At 40.8% G+C, this 25,412-nt stretch overlaps 1 pseudogene; it reads right to left on the reverse strand.

Moving 5' to 3' along the window:
- Positions 1-5,707: 5,707 nt before the first annotated feature.
- LOC143389473 (single-minded homolog 1-like) lies at positions 5,708-18,879 on the reverse strand (annotated as a pseudogene).
- Positions 18,880-25,412: the final 6,533 nt, after the last annotated feature.

Genomic DNA, 25,412 nt, shown 5'->3' on the forward strand with positions numbered 1-25,412 from the left:
TTCCTTGAAACCACACAACCTCTCATTCTCAAACACAGAGAAGGAAAGGATGCCACAGTTGACACAAAAGCCTTTAATTCTGGCTTTCGGAGGATGAGGGGATTGAAGGTAGGTGAATCAATGGGTATAAAGCTATAATTATGTAATAGAAATGAGTTCAATGTTCTATTACACAGTAGGGTAGAATAATGTAACATATTTCAAAACAGAGGATTTGGGGGCTGGGGTTGTGGTTTAGTGGTAGAGTGCTTACCTAGCATTTGTGAAGCACTGGGTTCGAGCCTCAGCACCACATAAAAAATAAGTAAAATGAAAATATTGTGTCCATGTGCAACTAAAAAAAATTTAAAACAAAAACTACATGATTTTAAGTGGTCTTAGCACAAAGAAATCGTGAATAAGGTAAAGGATATGCTAATTACCCTGATTCAATCATTTCATAACATTTACTAAAACAACACACTGTAGCCATAAATACAACAGTACAATTCTAGGCTGATTATAAAAAAGTTTTAAAAATATTCTGGTTTCATCACTCATCATCTCTGAGCCTCGGTTTCCTAACCTGGAAAATAAGAAGTGTGATCTCTCTAAACCAAACATCACGCAGAGTGTTCAAGAAACAAATTAGGTGATAGTACTTTGAAAGAAATACACAGTCAGCAATTGCTTTTTAAAATATTAAAAGTTTATAAGCTTATAAAAAATGAATTCAAAACCAAATATACATTATTTTGTTAATAAATTACTATAAAGACTATATGAAGGATAAGATTAAATTGAGTAATGGTACTGTGGATGTCAAAAGGGATTAAATCTCCCAGCTATTCATTTTAATAAAATGTTTTGGTATTTAAAAAATTACTATTAATACCAATGTGTCTCCAATTTGTTTCTGTATTCATTAAGGTACATAAAAGATCATCTGAAAAGGACAACTAGAACTTTGCTATTCAATATTATCATAATAAAGATTAAACACAATTATGAATCAAATCTAATTTGTTGGTATACATTAGGGTATAATATTTTTGCAGTTCTAGAAATTATTGTTATTTTGAATTGCCAAAAAGATTATTAGACTTAGGCAATGAGTTCTCCATAGATCTGAGGAATGAAAGTAAATTATTTTATATCTGCTGTAACTTGGTAAGTCAAAATGTGCTTCATCTGACATCACTTATAATATAAAAGAGTGGTTTTGCTAACAGCAAAATAAAATCTATTTTGATAATTGTATATAATTATTAGCCAAGTCTTAAGAAGCATATCCTAAAATTTACTACTAATGACAATATCATTGGCCTTTAAATAAATTCTAATAAATTTTAATTTGAGCACCCCAATGAATTCAGCACCATTTATGTATTTGAAAGAACAAACCAGTATGAGCATATTTTATGTTTGCTTCTTTAAAGAGGTTTATAAAGTTTTATAACCACAGAATATTTTAACATTTAAAATTCTAATTGTGAAAACACATGGTTTTCATAATGGTTAACTGTGAGAACATGTAATAGTATTCAAACAAGAATAAAAAATATGGAGCCATTATCATGTGGGCCTTTTCTCCCTTTGATATGAAGGAAGGATGTTTATCTGGCATTTGCCCTAACTGTTCGAGAGACAGATTTTTTTTAATATTTATTTTTTAGTTTTCGGCATACACACCATCTTTGTTTGTATGTGGTGTGAGGATCGAACCCAGGGTGCATGCATGCCAGGCAAGCATGCTATTGCTTGAACCACATCCCCAGCCCTGTTCTACAAATTTAAAGGAGGTATTTAGAAAACAATAAGCATGGTATATAACACTAATAAGTATTTTTTCTATCTGTTCTGTTTTTAGTAGTACAGTAATAGAAATTTTAACATGGAAAACTATTTTTCCTCCTACATGCTCTGTAAATCACTTTAAATGTAAAACATCATGTGAGATTTCCCACCAAATCAGTATTTCATCTAAACTGAATTAAATAAGCAAAAAAGCTCTCCTTACCAGCAAAAAGTGGTTGAAAATATTAACTCTGTCTGATTCCACAATTACAAATTACTCACTAAACCTACTCTCTTACATTCCAAGTAAAATATCAAAATTGTACTTATTGATAATTCTCATTAGAATTCTAGTTTAAAATATGTTAATATTTAGGACTACCTTCTACAGAAGTTCCCTCACAGAATATCATATATCAATCAAACTTATTGAGGTCATACACAAATGAGTACTTGATGAATATTAGTGACAGATTGTTTTTAATGTCATCAGTAAACTAGCTCTCATCTGTAGTTTTTGCAAGCTTCTACACACAGTAATTTTGAATACAATAAATATGTCATCATAAATGATACAGTGACTACACAGGAGAATGCTATGTAAGCAGAAAGTACCATGATGTCTGTGGCTTACTTTAGAATTATTTAGCAGGGAAAAATAAACATAAAATAGATATACATATAGGTAGAGACAAAACAAATACAGCCAACATTAACATTTGTTGAAACTAGATGATACGTACATGGATATTCTTTGTACTAGACTTTCAACTTTTATATTTAAAGATGTATAACTTTTAAGATAATTTAAAATAGAAGTTTTGGGTTATCCTGAAAAAATAATGTAGGAATATTTCTTATTTTTAAAATGTATGAAGTCTGAGCCAGAAAAACATGAAACTCCTGTGCACACTTGTAACTCCATCCACTTGGGAGGCTGAGGCAGGAAGATCTCAAGTTTGAAGCCAAACTCAAAGTGAGACTCCACTTCAAAATAAAAAGAACTAGGGGTATAGCTCAGAGTCAAAGTACACTGAGTTCAATCCCCTATACCAAAAATAAACTATATAGATAGATAGATAATGTATGTAAATTATATACACATATAAACTCCAAAAGCATAAAGAAAACTAATACACTTATTTTCCTAGAAATTATTTTTCATAGTTTATTTTCAATTTTCTTCATGTTAAATACTAGTATTTTCCATCTGAGCTGTTTATGAACAATTACTACTCAAATTAAAATCGAGAAAATATGGATTCAAGAAAATCACTCAGGTCTTTACATGTTATACCTTCCTTTTACTCTCCACACTCTCTGGACTTTCCCCAACATCAACTGCTAATCAGTCTCTATCACCTGTCCTCTTAAAAATGAGAGAAGGCCCTATCATATTTAACACTTCAAAACTTGTAGGCACTCCTAATTTACAAGAAGATTTTCTATGTGAAAGATAATGCTACCAGAATATGTGTGTCTTATTGAAAATCATGAGCTGGTCAGTCTTTTTGCTTAGATTGCAGGGGGGGCCAGGGCATGTGGGAGAGGCATTAATGAAGAGCTACAGAAGCTTCACAGAAACTAAGAGGATTTTAGAAAATTCATTATAGTGACTTGTCTCTCCTCTCCAGATTCTTAATATATATTATGGTGAAGAAGATGAAGATGAAGAAGATGAAGAAGATGAAGAAGAAGAAGAAGAGGAGGAGGAGGAGGAGGAGGAGGGAGAGGAGGAAAAAGGGGGGAGGAAGAGGAATTAAAAAGCACTAGGGCAATCACCACTTGCCTCTAAAATCATCATTTTCCTATATGCACTAATCCAGTTGCTCACTAAAAAAAATGGCTACTAAATATTTCTAATCATTACTGCTTTTGTTAAATAATAATCCTAATTTTCTTACACACATATTGACTTCAACAATAAATTTATCCTCAGGAAGTTATAAAAAAAGGGTTTCTTATGAATGTAGTTTCTACCAAAACATCACATCTTCTTCATTTGAATGATGATTATTTAAAATACCCTCCACTTTCATGTCATGAATACTTCCTTCAAAATGTGTGCTATTAAAATGCTTAAATATGGAAACATTTTGTATGTCAAAGTATTTAGAAGTTGGCAGTTTTAAGCACATTGTTTGAGGTGGTGTATTTGAAAAGAATTTACTTTTCATTCTCTAACTTCATAGAGCAGTATTCCTAGAAACAAATGTATGTGGTAGTTTGCTAGTACCATAGAGAATCAATAGCCATCTATTTAATTTGCTAAGACAATGTAAATTAGTAACTTCCAGCCAGATGTGTGATGTACACATCCAACATACTGCAATCTGCTCATTATGAAAATCCTGTCAACAGAGCCACTTGATGACATTTCATCCACAGCAGTTTCTGCATTTACAGCCATAAAAAAAAAATGTTCTAAGAATTTTTATACAAGGAATTGAGGCTGAGACTCATAAAGAGTAATCAATTTCAGCTTATCATCTTGTAGGCTTGTGTATACATGCTTCTGTGTGTTTATTTCTATTTCTTTCAAAGATACAGAATGTTCAAAAAATAAATGTGTGCCATACTATTTTTCCTTCCATAAATCATTTATTTGTCCTCATTATATATTTTTTAATCTGATATAAAGTTGATTGTATAATTCTGCAGCTCTGAGGAAATGTGTAAAGAATGACACAGTCAACAGAAGAAAAAAGAACACTTACCCACTGGAAAAACAAAACAGAATATTTCAAAATGACTCCAAACATAAATTAAGTTTACCCATTGGGAAGTCTAACTTGCATTCAGATCATTTATAGGGGTCTGTGTGACTATATACCCTGCTGTTTGATAAATATTTACTAAAATGAGAGAAATTAAAAGAGTCTTCTTAATTACAAGCTATTATTCTTGAATACTGAAACCTCACCTACACCAGATTCATTTTCTAAGTCTATTGAATTGACTTTTCTTATTAAACAGGGCACCAAGCAAATAGTTTAAATGCAAGCATAATATTTCCAACTACTACATTTTTAATTTGGCAATCCAAAACAATGTGGAATGAATCCAATTCTCACTCATTGGATTCCAAAAAGCACCCCTTAACCCACCACAAAGACAAAACAGCATTTTTACTATCTGGTGTCAACACTCTCAAGTAGAGAACTTCTGAGATCCCCTAAAAATCACAAGAATTTCAAGGTCTACCAAAACAAAACCAAACAACAACAATAACAAAAACAATATTCAACAACTGCGTACACAAAAGGGTTCTTTATAAAGGCTTCAACCCTAAGCAATTCCACTTTCACAAACATTATACAGAACATAACATGCTTTCCTCAGGAGGTGCACACCCCGCCACATGATCAGATTGAAGGGCCACACCAGCAACCAGAAAGGATTATGGTTTCTAATAAGAATAGATTGAAAAGAGGCTGTTGCAGTTGCCCAATGGGTTGCACACGTAGGTGGCACCCAGAGCTTAGCTCCTCACCCATTGAAGTGGTCAGGACCAGGAGGGGTGCCCCACCAAGACCTACAGCTTATGATTGGCTCTCTTGACTTCATGAAATTTAAAGTCATATCCTTTTGGTCACTTAAGCCCCCTTTGTGGTTCAGGGAAAGAAACACTCTCTCAGAACTCTAACTTTGATTGGAGACTCCAGTTAAAATTAAGAACTTCAAACTCTAGATCTGAAAAAGTGAAACAGATTTCCTGTTTTTTAACTATAAATGGCTCTAAACGTTGGATCCTGTCCTCTTTCTCTCTTTTTTCTTTCTGCTGCATTAAGTTTTATTTAATGCAGAGTTCACTTAAAAGGTTAAGAGAAAGAAAAGAAAGCAAATATGGAGTGCAATGGAAGAACCTCTAAATATTTTTCTAGAAAAGAACAAGAAAGCCTCTTCAGGAAGATGAAAGTGCTCGACCTGACTACTTGGTGGTCAACTGCCCCTTCACCAGCACTGATGGAAAGACACAGGAAAATGGTGGTGAATCAGTGTGGCCCAGACTTATCCCAAATGCCAGGTGGTGAGAATGCAGACCCCCTGTGGGCCTTAATAACTGCGCCTGGCAGGAGGGAAAAACTACAGGCCAATTCCCAATTGATGGCCCTGTTAAATCAATCAAGACCCTGGGTACTCTTTATAGGCATGCTAGTGCATGGCATGTCTCTGGGTGGATGTCTGCACCTTTAGCAATGGGGGGAACATATAAAGTTGGGAGTTTCCCTGAATTCGCCTAACTATGGAAGGAAGAGTCCGGGGAAATTAAGCTCAAACAAAACTATATGAAAAGCCCAGATGTGAACTGGGAATTTATCTCAGTGATAGAGCACTTGCTTACATAGCAACCTCAAGGTCCTGGGATCAACCCTAAATAGCAGGAAATTTCTGTAAGAGTCAGGTTAGGAAAGTTAACAGCTTTGGTTTTTGTTCACAACTTCAGTGATGTTTGCAGGTGGTGAAGCATAACAATAGAAGATATTTCAACTAGAAGTGCCTCTTTCACCAGTGCTAGGACGGGTGTAAGGTAGAGAAACAAGATGAGGCCCAGTGTGCCAACTGGCCCCCTCTGGGGCCTCATGCACCACCAGGGCCATTACCAGGATGAGGGTTTCCATCAGTCCGTTTGCGTGTGCTTAGTTTCCCACTCTCCACCACCCTGGGGAGCCGCCAAGGTTGTTTGCATGCATAGCAGAGTCTTCCTTACACAGGTGGTGAGCGCAGCGCATGTGGAAAGTGTCACAGCCGTGCACGTGGTGGTACAAGGTCTTCTCAATCAGGTCCTGAGGTTCAAATCCCATCAGCTCCACCACCCTGTGGAGAGGATTTTGGGTGGGATGAGTGCCTGGTGCCCTCAACTTCCGACCAAACACAGTCTCAGACCTGGGTGCCGGCCCTCAGTTCGCAGAACCTGGTTAGTCACCTCATCTGCAGAATGAGCTCATTCAGATCAAGGAGAATCTATACCTGGCTAAGAAGGGTTGCCATTACACTAGAAACAGTCCTTTTTGGTCCTGCCCACCCACCTAGAGTCCAGAAAGATGAGCTTCATGCCCAGGCTAGCTAGAAACATGAACATGAAGCTGTTACTGTGCAGCTTGATCTTCATGACAGCGCTAGGAGGCAGCGAGTGACCCACCGGCCACAAGGTCCACATTCTGGTAACAGCCTTCAAAGGGGGACATGTCCAAGCAGTATTGGCAGATCTTCAGGTAGCCACTGCAGTGAATGACCGGTGGCAGAGTGGGAGGGCGGGAGACTCAGCCACACTCAGGAAGAACCCCAGAAAGATGAGGAGGGGGTTGAAACCTGTTGAAACTACTCAGCCAGAAACATTGTCTGGGCCACGCCCTTCTGGGAAGGGGTCCAAAGTGATAGGACCCTAAAGTGTCTCAAGATAGTGACTGCAGGTCAGACTGAACTCACATGGAAGCTTGTAAAAATGAAGACGCCTGGACCTTCACCAACCCTAACACGTCTTAGGACATTCAATTGCATTCAACCTGAGAACCACAGCTTTGAGCTGAAGCTCTGATTCTTTACCTCTTTGCAGGTCCAAATCTGGCGCCGGGTTTAAACTCCTAGGAATCCACCAAGGGTTACCCACCACTGCAGAGGTTTTCAGGATTCTTCAGACCCATCTCTGAGAGGCCCCGTGGCTGTGGAATACTAGGCCAGTCAGACCTAGTCTTTAGGCTTCATTCCCAGCAGTTCATACAGTTCGGGGACTAATGGAGCATCTGGACCTGCTGCTCTTTGAAACAAAGGAACTACGTACTATGTAGGGCTCACAGAGGACTGGTCCCTGATGTGGAAATGACCCTCAGATGCTGCAGATCCCTGTGTCCCGCCCCATCCAAAGACACCCAACCGCTGCTGGGTGTCAATCTTTCACCTCAGCTACTTACCTTGTAGCCCCGCAGGTGAGGCCAGCAGTCTGCTTGGCTAAGACACACTTCATCCTCAGGAAGAAGGAGCACTCCATCTCGTGCTCTGAGAGAGAGAGGAGCAGAGGGAAGATCAGGACATGAGACATGCGACTGGGCAGTTCCAGCCACGACAAACTTGGAGAAAACCACAAGCTGACCGTCATGAGCTTAAGCATGGCAGACATATGTCTGCCTTACCCTGTACAACGTGAGAGTGGTAGGGTTGGTGGGCAGTGAGCACTGCGGTCATCTCATCATGGTCGGCAGGGTGGATGTATTCATAAATGTTGTTTCCGGTCAGTTCTACCTGTAAAGACGAGAGTATCATCGTCTGTGCAGTAGTAGAATGTCCCGTGAAGAAGCTGAAAGCTTGGTGGTCGTGGGGGGGTCTGTTGGGCCATGAAAACAGGAGCCAGCAACTGGCCCTGAGTTTGATTTCATTTCTGCCCCTTGCTACCTATTGCATCCTACATACACCTCAGCTTCCTTATCTATGAGATAATACAATAACTAGTAGTAGTAGTTGTTGTTGTTGTAGTAGTAGTAGTAGTAGCAGCTCTGGTAAAGATAAGCATATAATCTCTTCCCACAGTATCTGGCTTATTGTAAAGCCTCAAAAAAGTAGCAATTGCTTGGGCTTTGGGTGGAAGCTAATGGATAAGGAAAGTCTAGGAATGAGAAGATCCAGACCTGTTTAATGAATCCCTCCATCAGGTGAGAAGTCTCTAGCCCAGAAATGCAGACATAAAAGAATTGGGGAAGCCCCACCCCTCCTGCTTCCAACTCTGGATGTAAACACTGCAGGTTGGAAGTGTAGACCACTCACCTACCTGAGAAAGACCTAGGTAAACTGAGGCTATCTCTGATGTGTAAATGATCTTCCCATCTGGGGTCACCACAAAGATGAAGCCATCCAGGGTCTGGGGAGGCAGAAATAGAGTGAATGGAGAGGCTTCTAGACCATCTGTTGAAATGCAGGGGTGGGGGAAAGCAAAAGTTAGAAACATTCAGTCAGAAATGCAGAGAGATAGAGAAGAGAAAGACTGTTGGGAAACAGGACATAGAACCAGTCACAAGAGCTCCTCTTTTTTTCCATTCATTCCAATGTTGTAAGCATCTGAAGCATGTAGCACACTAGAAGAGATGCAGAGGAAGTTGTGGAAAATGCTCATGCCCCATAGGCTCAGGATTTACCAAAGGTGACAAAGAAAAAGTGTTTGTAATAGACATGCACAAAAATTCTGGAGATAAATCACAGAAATAGATTATGTTCTTGGGGTGATAGTCACTGAAAGAACCAGAGGTTTTCTGTGTCAGGTTTGAAGGGCTCTGTAGGGACGTTGTTATATCATAAAAAGAATAATAGCAGGGTTTGGGAAATATCCAATCCCTACTGCACTGGTCAACATGGACGACCCTACAGTCTGAAATCTATAGAGAAAATAAAGCTGACCAATGGCACTAGAAAGTGTATAGGAAAGGGGGATTTAGGAGATTAGAGAAGGGGAGTCAAAGATGCCTTACAGGGGCTGATGTTTGAGCAGAACTTTGGAAAGGAATGTTGGGCTAGAGAAGGAAAGAAGAGCATCCTAGGCAGAAGGAATAATGTGGCAAAGGCAGGGACTTTGCGGGAGGATGAATCAGATGTATTCTGAAGTGATGTGTTTGGTGTACTATAGGTGTACACCCACAATGAATTTTTGAAATTTGTAATGTCAATTTGAGGAATCTGAAGTTGTTCTTATAGGCATTAGGATTCCAAGAGAGGTTTCCTAAGCAGGAACATAACATACTTAGATGTATTATTATTATTATTATTATTATTATTATTATTATTATTATTTAAAGAAAGAGTGAGAGAGATTGAGAGATTTGGAGAGAAAGAGAGAGAGTTTTAATATTTATTTTTTTAGTATTTGGCGGACACAACATCTTTGTCTGTATGTGGTGCTGAGGATCGAACCTGGGCCGCATGCATGCCAGGCGAGCGCGCTACTGCTTGAGCCACATCCCCAACCCAAGATGTATTATTTTAATCTTGGAAATGACCTACAGAAGGAAGGAAGAAATTGGGGTGAAGAGATCAGAGCAGATAGCTGCAGTGGAGATGGGTCAAGTCTGAAACTGAGTGATCAAAAAAGATATGAAGAAAGAAGAGAATCTAATTTAAAGATGATGCTGGCTGTGAACTTCATGCTAATTGATGGCAGAAAGAGAGTTCAGGTTGACTTTCAAGTTTCAGTAAGGACATTAAGTAGAGGGTGATGCCATTAACCAAGACTGAAATTTGGAGCAACAGTGAATTTTGTACAAGCAGAAGTTTGGGCCAGAGGGCTGGGATTGTGGCCCTGCGGTTGAGCACTGGCCTCGCAGGTGCGAGGCCCTGGGTTTGATCCTCAGCACCATATAAAAACAAATAAATAAAGGTATTGTGCCCAACTAAAAAAAATTAAATATTTTTTTTTAAAAAGAAGTTTGGGCCAGAGGAATATGCATTTTTGTCTTGGAGATGCTTCATGGACATTACAATTTCCTCTTAAATGTGTCTAGTTGTTAGTAGGAAATAAAGGTCTAGAATTCAGGAGGGGCTCTAGATCTGGATAAAATAGGCAGGGCCATGTGGAGGGAAGAGTTGAAGCAGTGGTGTTGGTTAAAATCACCCAGGAGGCTGTGGAGCATTGAGAGAAGAAACAGTAGAACCTTCTGAAAACTACATCATTTGTGAAAGAGACAGTGGTGGGAAAAATCAAAGAGGAACAGTCAGAGAGGGAGAGAAACCTGGGAAATCAAGCTACTACAGACATTGTAGAAAAAAGGAGAATGTTACCTCTTCAGTGTTACCCCCTTAAAGGTCTTTGCCCAAATGTCACCTTCTTAGTTCCACTTCAATCATCTCCATTTTAAACTGTGACCCCAAAACAGAGCCCTCCTCCATTTTTCTCCACAGTACCTGTCACCTGGCACACTATGCAGTACACCTGTGTGGGTTTCTAAGGCTCCTCTTAGAATGTAAAGTCTATGAGGAAAGGGCTTTCTGATGACATACAATTGACCCTCCTATATTTAAAAAAAAATTGTAGTTGTAGATGGACAGAATGCCTTTATTTTGTCTATTTTTATGTGGTGCTGAAGATAGAACCCAGTGCCTCACACATGCTAGGCAAGCGCTCTGCCTCTGAGCTATAGCCCCAGCCCTGAGCCTCCTATTTTCTAGGATGAACAAGTTGAGGGAGGATAAAAAAAATGGGCATCTAATTCTTAATGTCAAAATGTGGTGGGGCCTTTGTAAATGCCTAATGGGTAGAAGAGATGACAGACTGCAGGGATGTGGGAGAAAATGGGGAAGGGAGTGAGCCACTGAAATAAGGAATGGAAGTCAATCCTACCAGAAGTTTGGGGGAAAAAAAAAAAGGAGAGATTGGGCAAGAGCTAGAAGGGGTGAGGGATTGTTTGGGGGTTTCATTATCTTGTTTATATTGCCAGAAGATATTGACTGGGATTATGAAAAGATGCGGGGGGTGGGGGCAGCTGAGAGACATCTGATGAAAGGTGTTGAAATAAGCACCTTTTCTAGATAAATTCGAAAGTATGGGAGCCAGGCCAGCAAAGAAAAGCTCTTACCCTTTCTTTATTCAGTGCAACTAAAACCTCTTGTTTCCTGAGGAAAAAGAGTTTGGATACTAGTGGAACAGGAAGGTTGTGGGACGCTGCAGAGAGATTACTGTTCATGCGGGTCCTGGAGGAAGAATTGCAGGCTTCCCTTAAACTTCTTAGGTTCCAAGCTACCACTCCCAGTGGACTTGAATAATAATAAAGAGGGTGTGGGGTAGGGGACAAGTGTCAAACCTAAAAATGCCATCAGGAGTTTTATTATTTAAAATATTTGTTCTGCGACTTGAGCCGGCAACAGGCAGTTTAAAACAGTGTGCACTGCAAACAACAGTGTAATGTGCACCTCACATTGGTTCATCTCAATACCTGGGGGTGTGTATGCGTGTAGCCCAGAGCCTGCGCTGGCCTGAGGTGAGGGGGAGCCAGGGAACTACAAGGAAGAGATGAAGTTATTTGCAGACCCAGCTGGAACCGCAAAGTGTAGGTTAAAGCACAGACGGGCATTTCTACCAGATTCCTGATATCTCCTTGGGAAATCCTTTATTTCAGATGGTTCTGCAGCTCTGTCTTGGCGGCTTGGCCCTGGGCTTCCAGTACCAGCAACGGAAAGATGAAAAAAATGCCCCCTGCCTTGGTCTCAGCACCCTGATGGAGCTTTGCAGGGTTGTTTTCCAAACCCAAAGCCTTGGTTGCCACTTTGCCTCCCTTTCAGCCTGGTGAGGCTCCATCCGCCCACCCTCATCCAGTTAAGAGCTTTAGTTCTAACTTTGGAGATGCTGTTAGGCTGAGAGAGCCATGTCCATAATGGATCTTTAATTTTTTTTTTTTTTTTAGTTAGTTTTTAAGAAAGCAGAGGCCCATCCAGGAAACCAGGACCTCGAAGGATGTGAGCCACTGGGAGATGTGGGTCCGTACCTGGAGTAGATGGGAGCCCAGTTCCTGGCAAACGTGGTCCAGGGAGCTGGTCTGACTTGAGTGGCCCCCCGCCTAATGAGTCCTGGGAAGACCTAGAAACAAACTTTAGTATCAGAATCTCAGCCCGAGTGTCAGTTTGGGACTAGTTCGCATTTTTTGTGCTTTGTAACACATTAGTACAAGAGGAAGAACCCCCTGATATTATTTCCCAGTCACCCCCACGCAACCTGCACAGTTGGGAAGAGGTCATGCCAGAGTATAAATTTTGGCACCTCCTGGGTTCCGAACAGAAGCCAACCTCTGGCTCTGAGGGAACCGGGCTTCTCGCAAGGACAGACTCTCCTGGAGTGCTCTCCTGGCTGGACCTCAAGGGGCCTCTGCATTAGAGAAGCCCCCGAAATCACACACTAGCGATCACTTTTGTGTAGTTTCACTAGTTTGTTTAAGGAGAGGAGAGACACTCATTTCTCGCCCAAAGTTTTCATCATCGTCCTTATCAAGAGGCGGAGGATGTCCCCCCACATAGCAAACCTCTGCCCCCAAAGTGGCCCGAAACAACTGGCCAGATTCATCTGGTACCTGGTGTCCTCTCTGATTGGCTACAGGACTTTCTAGACATTCTCCTCCCCTGGATCTGTCTTTAATCCCCTTCGGAAAAAAAATCCTTTAGCTTGCGGTTGACTTTCAGTCTGACGCTTACCAGCACCCCTTTGAAATCCTTCATCTTCCTTTTCCCTGGGAGCCCCAGCTTGACACACCCTAGTCCTGTCCCCTCTGCCTCCAAAAGGGTGTGGGGGGACTTTCCTGAAGTTGGTTACTTTGAGGTGCTAACAATTTCTTAGCAATATTTTTATTGCATTCTTGACATAGAAAGTAATTCCATTCTCTACTTGTCAGGTACCATCTCCTATTAACAAAGACAGTCCATTCATCTCCTCTACATTACAACGTTAAGAACTTTTGAGGCTTTGCCAGTTTTTATGGTGATGCCTAAAACAGCAAACCTTGAAGACTCTCATGGTTGATTTTTTAAATATTAATATTAGTCTACTATATTACCTGTGTATAGAAAGAAATAAAAAGGCAGAAGAAACTTGGGTAGAGCTATGTTAAACGTGTTATAGATAATATTTCTAATGGGGCTGCTTGTGGAATTATATCATCTAGATAGTGAAGTCCTTCCATTCTTACATCATTGTACAAGGTTCAACATGTCATCTTTTTTTTTTTTTAGATGACCTTCTTCTTTAAAATGCACAATGACAAAACACTCTAAATGTGGCACTGGGAAAAATCATTCACAATAAAACAAGGTGTTAGGTTTTTTTAAAGCTGCTTCCTAAGCAAGCGATCAAAATCTTGGCAACAAGTGACACTGAACGCCCCTTAAGCTCAAATAGGGTCTTTCTGGGTGTTTGAACATCTAAATAAATCTACCAATTTCCCCACCGCTCTGTAAACACTGATGTCCCCTCTTGCGACGGACTCCTCTCTCTCCCTCGTGCAGATTGAACCCTCCTGACCGGCGGTTGTCTAGATCTGAAATAGAAATCATGTCCATCCTGTCTGTTTCCAGGAGGGAAGATTCCATGCGCTTGTAGAGGATCTCAGTTCCAGTAGAACCGCAGCCTCTGCTGCAGACACCCAGCGGAGACATTCTGGGCTTTCCACACACCTGACCCGGCACGGGGAATGGGGCAACTGGGACACTGCAGAGAGAATGGGACTCACTGTGCCAACTTCATTGGCCTTGAGCCTTCAGACCTTGACACAGGCGAAATGAACTTGAGACTGTAATATAGTAGCTGTCCCTAGCCTCGCCTGAGCCACAAAGGCACAGTAGTCGCCCACTGTGTGGGGGTACCTGAGGAGGAAAATTTGTTTCATTGAGGACATTCTTTTAGCATTCTCCGAAGAGAAGGACCATTTCTAAATAATTGGGGTTCCTCTTCCTCACATAAAATTTAAATTTTTATGGGTCAAAGACTGGCAATGAATAACCCACTAAAATCATTAATATTATAAGAGTCTGAACCTCTTTTTTTTTTTTTTTGAGAAATTCCTGGACCTATAGAGAAATGCAGCAAGAATCCGTGGCTTTGTATTCTGTGTCACCATTTGTCAGGAAAAGTTTCAAGCTGCTGGGATTCCCTAGAACTGAAAAACAACTGTTGTAGAAATCAGGTTTTATACTCTGTAAGTTTAGTATTGTTTTAGCTTCAAGTACGTGATCATTCCTTATTTGAAATCATCACCATAGCTTTTAATACCTGTTTTTTTATATTTTTTTCATGTTGTAATTTTTTGGTAATGATCTGTCTCCTTAAGAAAAAAAGTGTTCCCCCCACCCCAGTGGCTAGACCTACAATTTCTAGCAAAAAAATCTGCCTTGCAAATGCTCTACAAAATTTAGTTCTTCACTCCACACTTTAAGTCCACATCAAAACTAGAATCAAATGGAGAAATTTATTGTAGAGCATAAACTGTGCTTAAAGGCTTTTAAATGAGAAAAACTTCTGTAAGAAAATAAACATGGAAACTTAATGCTTAATCATTTCCTTGAACAGCAAGAAAAACAGTCTTAAATCACGGATGCATGTGGGAAATGGGGGCCTCTTTCTTTTCTTCAGTTCTCTGCTTTAAAAAATATAATACAATTAGGGATTTCAATCTAGAGATGAATATTATAGAAAGGGTCTGTGGAGGTTTGCTTATTCATCTTCTCTTTCCTGAACACTCACTAATTTCAATTGTGATTATTTTTATTTTTGAAAGATGTTTTGACAACAAAATGGCAGGGTGATATTACCAAGACTGAACAGCTATAGACTTGAAAACATATCTGATTCTTTCAAAGTTCATTCCACATACCACTATGCCCAGTATAATTGCATTATAGAAGGATAATTAATATGTATTTATTTTTAGATGAATTTGTCCTATTTAGCACCCAAACAAGGTCAAGACTTCTCTTTTTTTATCCTGTCTTTCCAGCTTTGATAGCACCTAAGATTTATATATTTCTACATGCCTCAATCTTTCCTTTTCTAGACTATTTAGAAAAGACTATTATCAGTCAGAAGATATGTGCTTTTAATGATTTCACAATAATGTTATCAGAATTTCTTTTTTACTTTACTTTTTTTACTATTAAATCTCAAATTCAACATGGGAATCTAATGCTTATTCTTAATTATTTGGAATATCCATATCCCATCCTCTTTTCTCTATCATTTCTCCCTCATTAGTTTATTATTCTCTACTCAGGTAAAATAAGTTTAAAAGCTGAAACATGCCACCAAATAAAAGCTAATAGACTCTTGAGTGAAAAACTATACTTAGCAGGGAAGATTGGAAAGGAAATGACCTATATTTTAATTATTTTTCTCCTTTAAAAAATAAGTATGGGGGAATTTTATTTGTTCATTTAGTTTATAGCTTTTTGCATTGTAGGGTAATATAGATGAATTTGATATGAACAAAAAAAAAACAAATTTTACAATATCATTATGCCTATAGCTATGTCACCAGATTTATAATTATTTGAGAATGTCTTACAAAAATCTATGTGTAATGGAATATTTACCATGATAAAATAGCTATCCCTAAAACAAAATTTATTGAGGGTCTATTGTGTGCTAGAATGGCTTCAAGACTGATATAAGAAGGATGAATTTAATCTTCAAATTCCATTTAGTCTCACTAAAGAAGACTGCAACCAACTGGGTATGGAGACGCAAGTCAGTGATCCCAGGGACTGAGAGGCTGAGGAAGGAGGATCACAAGTTCCAGGATGAGGACTGGGTGTAGGTTAGTGGTAAAGCTGCCACTGTGTATAGTCACTAGTACAAAAAAAAGCCTGCAACCATACAAAGATGAAAAGGACTTGGGATTCCTTCACTGCCTGGGACCTCAGTCTAGTCCTCCCAGCTTCTCTGAGGCAAGAAAGAACCCAAATTGGGCACCCCCTGCAGGTTGTGCCAGATTCTAAGGCTTTTCACTATTTTATTCCTTTGAAAGCTGATATGTTGTTGTTGTTATTTATTGTTGTTTTTCTTTTTTTTTAACGTTTTGAAGGGCCGCATTTGAGTTTTTGAAGCTCATACACTCTCAGAATTAAAACCTCATCCCTAGGATTCAGCTGTTCCTATGACCCTATCTTAACTCATCCGTGGAAGCTGTGGGGGGGAGTTATGAGCTCCACAGTAGCTGGAGAAATCAATGATGTACCAAGAGTTCACACATCCTCCGTCCCCTCCTCCCCATAAACTCACACTCACCCACAGAAGGGAGAGGTGGGAGGGGCCGGGCGGGACTCTGGAGGAGGAGAGGGGGGTTGGCTGCAGAAAGCACAATTGCCCTTTAAAGTAGCCAGAGGGGACTGGCCTTGTCACCAAGGGTATTCCAGTGGGAGACTTCGCCTGCGTTCTCTTAAAAAAATAAAATAAAATAAATAACGAGAAGTTGCCTATGGGAATTTACTTTTTGTCCCTCCTATTTACTTATAACGTGATTTATAATTTGTGGAGGTAGGACTTAATTAAACAAGAAAGTTGTTCTCTTACAAAACAAAAACAGTCACCCCAAAACAGTCCCAAGCTCCTTCTGGTGGAGCTTGCCCCTGCCCAGGGTCTGTCCCAAGCAGGCGAGTATCCCTGGCCTGGGCGATTCCCTGGGCTCTCAGTGCCGGCTGCTGGCCGCCTGGGAACGCCTACCCGCTGTTCTTCTCCTCCTGAGATCACTCTCATCCCCATAGGCAGCATCATAGGCTGCTTCTGATCAAACAGCCAGCGACATTGGCATTGATAACTGTCGAGTCGGCTAGAAATCATGCAGAAAGGGAACCCACTGAGACCGCAGGGGCTGGCAAATCACTGCTAGTAATCCTGTTAGGAACTGCGTGGTAGCGGAGTTGGCAATAGCTTTATTTTTATCAAGTAGGTGCTCACAGTATAAAAGACAACAAGATCTCTATTTTAAACAGAAGACAGTGTGGTATAACGATCAGTTTCCCATCAGCAATTATCAGCACAGTTTGAATGGGAAATGTGGTTTTTAGCATAAAGTTCCTCCCTCTTTCTAAATATTTTTTTTTCTTTTAAAAAACTTTACAGATACTTAAAGCTTTGATTCCCCTCCTCCTGTGGTTTCTAGAGACAAATGAGGAGAACTTTTCAAGGAACCACTTTAAGAGGAACACACCATGTAGTTTGAGGGTAGAATTGAACTATAATTTGGAAGTTTTCCTGTAGTGTCCCTGACTAATTTGACGCATATTTTTGCAAGCTTTTGCATCAAGATCAAGCAAAGTGAAACTCCAAATCCAATAATGACTATTTCCTTGCCCACCACTATTTCTTTAAAACAACAAATGCCAAACATTCAAAATAATGATTCAACATAAACTTTCAGAGGTCAAATAAGAAGTTTTGTTTGTAAATTAACAGGGTTTTTTTTTTCTGCTAGATTTTTGTTTGCTTGACTAGTAATCTCTCCTTTACTTTTTCAAATCTTCTTCTTGTAGTAAAAACATATTTAAAATATTTTGTAAACCTGATTTAATTTGATTGAGTAAATGGGTAAATGGAAGAGAGAAGTGTCCTTTCCCTAGTGAGTATAAACAGTTTTTTACAGCACAGTGTTATATGAAGGCTGCTCTGCCTCACATAGTGAATGTCGATGAACTAAGTATAAGTTTTAAATCATGCCAACGACTCAACTACTCTGATTTCCCAGCCTTATAAAACAATTTTCCCAGGATCCATTGGCCAACCTGCCACCCAGAAAATATTTTCTAAGTGGGCTACCCATCTTAGTCCAATCTGATATATTTTGAAACTAGCTTAGTATCTTACAGATAATATAAAGGCCAGAGTTGCAAATCACCAAGTTCCAGAATTAGTTTCCTAATTTGAGAATATCTTGAAAATGCAGAACAAATTTACTATAGGCAGCCAAGGGACTGGGTCAATTCAGGATGTATTTGTATGAATATACCTTCTCACTTGCAGAACCAGAGACATATAGAGGAATTATTATCTGATTTAGTTACACATAAGTAGATCTATCCATATCTAGCAAATATGCAGAATCTAGCAGTGTTCCTACTTTCTACTGGATATAATTCAAACAAGTGGAATAAAAAAGAAGGTCATGTTTGGATTAGTAGTACTTTCAATTGAGCCCAGTATCTGAATTGCTGACAAAAGCACTGTTGGGCTGCTTCCCAACCAGACACATCAAATGGACTGAACATGAAGTATTAATGGGGAAGTAGAGGGAGCTAGGAAAAGGAATAGCAATCTTGAATTTATAAAGGACCTGAATCAAGTAGTTAGGCTAAAATTCCCTTTGCATAGCATACAAATGTAGTAAATATGGGTGTACCTCCCTCACTGGGGTAGGCTCATTGTCTGGCAAGTTCCTACCCCCTTTGCTTTGAAATTCCTTCTAGTAAAAGTCACTTACCTTCTGGGAACACCACTCTCATTTTGAGATAGCTGGTTGTGAGTCTGATTATGGATGTTTTGTACAGCTGTGAGGTGATAGCTGAGGGCAAAGTCAGTAAGTTAGTCAGTTCATAAAACTCACTGTTTTTCTTCTCCCTCCTAGTCCGGGCAGCATTTTTGGACTTCTCTTTCATTGTGTCTCATTCCTCCTTTCTTCTTACAACGTGAGCTCTACAGATTCATCCAAAACCAAAAATTAGTTTTCAATTAGATATCATACTTGGCAAAAATATAAGACATACTTTAAATGATGAGGCTGAAGTCTGCACCAGGGAATGTAGTGCTGGGAGTAAAAGGACAGCGCAGAGAACAGAAAATATTTTCTTTGAAAAAGTGTACGATAGGAAAGTTGCTGATCCACGGCAATTTGGGCAATCCTGAGATTTCTAGGTCTTAAATGCTGTTGGACAATTGAGGAACCAGCCTTTTCTTCTACTCAACGCTGCGAACCCCATTCCTTGGAAAATCGGCATAAGAATCCCTGATGCTTGTTCTTCAGTCCTATCGCATCCGAGTCGACTCTGAGTTTCTTTATGCAGAATACGAATCCCAGGTAACTCTTTCAGATCACTGCGAAGACAACAGCATCAGAGCGTAAGAGATCTGTGGCTCCGCCATCACACCCTTGCCCCAATTCCGAGAAACCGCTGTGAAAGGGCCTCGGCGTGCCTCGGCTTTCCTAGCCAGGATCAGTCATTTTTGTTTGCTTTTTTAAGATACAAAGAAAGGAGCAGCGAGACTGAGAACCCTGCAAATAACGCTCGCCTTCCCTCACCCATGTCAGCCAATTCTCCAGCCCACTGGGAACCTGCCCAAAAAACAAAATACATATTTTTGAAGACCCTCAGAAGATCTTCAGCCTTGGGTCTCTGCACTGCGCAAGCGTCCCAGGAAAGCAGGTTTCCGCCAGTCAGAATTCCTCCACAGCTCTGCGGGCGAATGCCTTCCAGGCCCGACCTTGGCAAACCTGGAGCTAGGTTACCTCTCCAACGTGGGTCTCAAGTATGAGGGCTTCTCAAAAAGTGGCACTTACTCATCAAGCCCCTCAGGGCTCCAAAAGGGAAGAGACCCAGGACTCTCTGCCTAGCAGGGGTGGTAACACTCGGGGTACCAGAGCGCCAGGTTAACAGGTGGCACACTCACCTACAGCCCCTTCACAGGCAAGGGGGGGTTGGGGGGTGGAGGGGGGGAGGAGGGGATGGAGAGGGGGTAGAGGGAGGCGTCCCAGCCTAGCCTCCCTGGCCCCAAAGCTGTGACGCCGCTGGGCGGGCCTAGGGTGTCTTCTGCTTTACCTACCTTCAGTCCTTGAGGGCTGCAAAGGGTGCAAAGACACCCACCTCTTAATTGTACTCATGCTTACAGTCCAACTGAACAACTCTGCCGGCCTCTCCGCTTCCCACTAGCAGAGAGATACGGAGCATGTGAGAGACCCTGGTTCAATCCCTAGCACTGCAATCAATCAATCAATCAATCAATCAATCAATAAAGCAAGCCAACATGTAATATATGTGCACATTAACATTACTCTATCACCCTATTAAATGTTAATAGAGTGTCCTGATCAAGAATCTACAAGCAGTTGGCATCTGAGACTTCTCATCAGGAATTAGCACACCAAGAGCTTCAAATATTCCTATCTGAATCAGCACCAGAAGTTTTATTCATTAACACAAGAAGTATTAAAAATAAATTTTCTTTTGTGGAATGATGTGAAGTTGGCAGGATATTTACTCTGCCCCAGCATTTTTACTCTGGCATGGCTGAGGTACTATTACCTGTTTAGCCCAGAAGCCTAATGCCTCCTGGGTATCATCTTGAGGTTAGGACTCAATTCAGTTCCATTTCATGTCTGCTTACTGACTGGAAGACTCTTTCATCTGATCCAACTTTCACCTGGTCATAACAGGGTCCAGTTTGTTTCTGAATAAACCTTTCATGCAAGACGCTGTCAGGGTGCCTATAATGACAGAAAACAGGGCTACAGCTGAGTTTGAACACTTGAATGCGTGACAGTTTTGTATCTGCTTGTTTGCTTGGAAAAATCAAACTGGAGCCTCATTTTTTGTTGTTTCCAATCAGTAATTATGTCAGGAAGAACTGCTAGTCCTCCCCCTATCCAGACTATTAGGACATATGTCCATCAAACACAACCCATGAATTGTGAACAATCAAATTTACTTAGATTATCTTGAGAGAGAGTAGTTATTTATTGCTTTTTGCAAAGTATCCTCAAACTACAGTTTGGACAATAAGCCTTGATTCTCTCACAGAATCAATATCTGGGATTCATAAGTGGCTGGAGCATGGGAAGGTCCTGGCTTAGAGTCAGGTGGCTGCAGCCATGTCCACAGTCACCTGAAGGTTTTAATTTGGTGCAGAGATGCTTCCAAGGCAGACCACTCTAAGGCCTAGCAGGATGGTGCTGTTGGAGGCAGGAGACCTTAGCTCCCTACCATGTGAATCTCTCTAAAGGCCCACATAAGCAATCCTCAGGATACTGAGCCTGCCTTTCGTCCAGCCAAGGTAGCAAGGTAAAAGTATTAATATCTGTTTTGGTATAGACGCAAGAATCACAGACACTGTAGTGACCAAATTCAACTCATTAGCAGGGAGTGATGCATACTCAAGGGGACGAGGATTGGTTTCCACTTTTTATAGGAAGAAGTGCCATGGAATTTGTGGTGATATTTAAAAGCATCCATAAGAAGTTGAGTGCAGTGGTACAAGCTTGTAATCCTAAAAACTCGGGAGGCTGAGGCAGGAGGATTGGGAATTCAAAGCCAGCCTCAGCAACTTGGTGAGGCTTGAAGAAACTCAGTGAGACCCTGTCTCTAAATAAAATATAAGAAGGCCTGGGGATGTGGCTCAGTGGTTAAGAACCGTGGGGTTTTATGCATGGTACAAAAAAAAAAATCCATAAAACACTTACTTGATTCTTTGATTCTTTTATAAGTTAAAAGGAATTGTTCCCATTCCATCCATATTCTTGCTGTAAATACTCTTACTAAGTGTTTCTTACATGCCAGGCCTTGTGATGGATATTAGGAATGCAGCTCTCAGCAAAGCAGATGAGCCTGAGGATGGACAGGATGGAGGAGACAGGCCTGGCACATTTCCAGGACTTCTGATTTTTTATGAGAAGGTACAAATATATACAAATATGCAAAATTTCCCTAGTTTTAAGTTAGCAATTAATTCAAATTTTTACAAAAACAGTATGAGGGGGGAAAAATCTTCAGGCTCAATTTAACCAAAGTTTTCTATTTTACTGTGTCTAAACTTAAAAGCTTAGATTTCAGAATGATGTGAGCAAAAATAACAGAACTGTTAGCAAGTCTAAGTGGTAAGGTAACACTTAGCTAAGGACTGAAAGATGACACCTTGCACACAAACATCAAATAAAGTGTTCATATAAATTAATAAAAGCTCAGGTAAAAATTCCTTTAAGAGCTGTATTAGCTGGGTGTGGTGGCACATGCCTGTAATTCCAGTGGCTCGGGAGGCTGAGGCAGGAGGATGATGAGTTCAAAGCCAGCCTCAGCAAAAGCAAGGCCCTAAGCAAGTCATTGAGACCCTGTCTCTAAATAAAATACAAAATAGGGCCGGGGATGTGGCTCAGTGGTTGAGGGACCCTGAGTTCAATCCCTGATATGCACCCCCCCTTAAAAAAACTGTATTATCTCAGTACTACTGAGAAACTTGAATTCTAATTGATTTCTATGTTTTAAAATAATATTAGTATTTTTAGTAAAGTGTAAGAAGAAAGATCTCTAAAAAAATTAGAGTAGAAAAAATGGTATAGTGGAGGAAATTAGGACAGTCTTCACTTAAGTAAAGTGAGTTCACAATCAGGTGGGCAATATCCTGAATTACATTTTGTTCTGACTCATTAGAAGAAAACAGGACTGAAGGATGGAGGAAGGAAAGGAGAGAAGGAGAACCAATTATGGTGAATAAAATACCAAAAGAGAACTGGAGGTATATTTATGTCCTAAACCTAGCTTGTTGCATTTGGTGATTAAGAAGTAAGAACTAAGCTGGGTGTGGTGGCAAACACCAGTAATACCAGTTGCTCTAAGGCTGAGGCAGGAGGATCGAAAGTTGGAGGCCAGCCTCAGCAACTTAGCAAGGCCTTACAGAACCATTGTCAGACCCTGTCTCAAAATAAAAAGAGCTGGGGATATAGCTCAGTGTTCAGTGGTAGAGTGCCCCTGGATTTAATCCCTAGCAGTGAAACAAAACAAAACAAAACCCAAAACTACTAGGCTGGAGATGCAGTACAGCAGTAGAGAGCCCTCAGTTGCCCAGCAAGTGTAAAGCCCTGGATTCAATTCTAGTGCCATAAATAAACAAATAAGCTTCAATATTCTTAATTGGTCATTTATTCCTCATGCCCTGAACTATTTATTCTGTTTTCAGTTGGAAGTTTACAGTTGAGAAACAGAAATGGCACTGTCACACGTACTGCCTTAATAACATAAACTTTTGAAGTGAAAAAGATTGGATCCACCATGCTTTTAAGTTTAAATAAAAAAGAACTCATCGTGATGACTGACATTTTTTACAAGAGACAGAGTTGGTGTGGGAAGTGAAATGGCTTTTATAGCTTCAGAAAGTAAATGACTTTTGTAGATATAATCACAGGATTCGAACCAAGAGGGTATTGGTTAGAATATGAGTTTTCTGCTTCAAATTATTGATTCAAATATTCGCCTTTTTCTTCCTCTCAGAAGATGGTGGAAGCAAACTAGGCAGCAAGTCCAGATCTCTGCCCACAGTGGAGAGGAGGCAGCAAATAAAAGCGAAATTGAGAGGTGTGTGATAAAATAAATGATCTGGGATTCGATGCTACATAGTTGGAGATCTGGAAAGACTAGAAAATAGGTTACCAGAGGAGGAAATAAAACTCAGAGTGCCCTATCCTGAACCTGTGGATATGGGGGAGGGCATCCGAGAGAGAAAAAGAAAGTGGGGGGAGTGGACATTCTCTTAAGCTCACCCACTTAAAAATTGTCGGAAAAGTGTTGCAAAGACAGCAACATTTAAAATGCCAAAGGTGGACTGGGGATGTGGCTCAAGCAGTAGCGCACTCGCCTGGCCTGGCATACGTGCGGCCCGGGTTCGATCCTCAGCACCCCATACAAACAAAGATGTTGTGTCTGCCGAGAACTAATAAATAAATAAATATTAAAAAAATAATAAAAAAAATAAAATGCTGAAGGTTCCTTAAAACAGCACACACTGGGGGCTGAGGTGGTGGCTCAATGGCAGAGCACTTGCCTAGCATGTGTGAGTCACTGGGTTCAATCCTCAGCACCACATTAAATAAATAAATAAGTAAAAAAAGAACACAAACTGCTGAAAAACAAATTGTGATGAGAAAGTTGAGCAGGTGGCCCTCAGGCTACAGCCCACCAGTCAACCTTTTAAATCATCTGGGCATCTTCCTACACCTGGACAGCCACACTTGAAACCAGAGAGAAGCCCTTTGCAGTGGTAGTTCTTGAGAATGTAGCCAGGAAGACCATCTTGAAGTGTGACTGTCAGGAGTCAGATTTGGTTCCATTAATCAAAGGACATACATCGCAAACACGAGTGAGTGGGAATTTTACTAAGAATTAAAGTGAGAGAAAGATCCAGAAGCCTAGGCCAGCATGCCTTCGAGGGCTGAGGGAGCTGGGTATGTCTTGCAGTGGTCCTCCTTAGAAAGGCAAGTGAGGGGAGATTGATAAGCTGCTCTTGTTTGGTTTTGATAATTCAATTGTCCCTAGGTGGGTGCGGGATGGAGGATGGAGGATGGATTGTGTGCTCACTTTTGGCGGGATAGCATTTGACACCCTTTCTGAAGAACTATTTTATAACATATTGGGCACATTACAATGGGTGTCCCGGTGCTTCCCGCTTGTCCACCTTTACTGTCCCTTCCCTATCTCTACTGCCAGTTCTTTCCTATCTCAGAAGGACCACTACTAGCTGTAAATCTTGCAAATCCCTGTCCACCAGCCCCCTCACCAGGAACCAGGGTAACAGAATGGGCAGGTGGGAACCTGGGCCAAGGAAGTACAGGGCTAGTGCCCCTCAGCCTCTGAGCACCAGCTGAGGGTGGAAAGTTCAGCACAGGTTCCCTTAACTCAGAAGCCACAATGAAGCAACTTTGAACCAGAATGAAGGAAAGTTGTGTCACCAGGTCCCAACCACTGGCACTGCTGGAGAGGCACCATGGGATTCTGGGATTGCAGCTCCATTCCAGTGTGGAACTCCCTGATACTCAGTGACATACAGGCCCATTGGGAAGTTGCCATAGCTGTTCAGCAGAGTGGGTTGGATACCAGCCTAGAAAGTCATTGCAACTGGCAAGTGACAGGACATTGTTTAGATACTTGTGGGACCTTGCACCAGACTTATTAAGCATAGGGAATCAACATCCACCATTCATAACCTGGGGCAGTGGAAACTAGAATCTGGGTGAACCAGTAGAAACCCTTCCCTACAGCACCTCAGACAGAGGAGGCAGCAGGGGCAAAACTAGAATGACTGTGGGAAAACCCATAGCCACCATTCCTGTACAGCTACCAGTTTCTTCACTACCATGAAAAGAATTTGGTAGAGCAGAAGAGGTATACCCCCCACCCACAGCGAACTAAGGGGCACTTAAGAGTCTGCATCC

The sequence above is a fragment of the Callospermophilus lateralis genome, unplaced genomic scaffold (assembly GCF_048772815.1).
Source record: "Callospermophilus lateralis isolate mCalLat2 unplaced genomic scaffold, mCalLat2.hap1 Scaffold_63, whole genome shotgun sequence".
NCBI lineage: Eukaryota > Metazoa > Chordata > Mammalia > Rodentia > Sciuridae > Callospermophilus > Callospermophilus lateralis.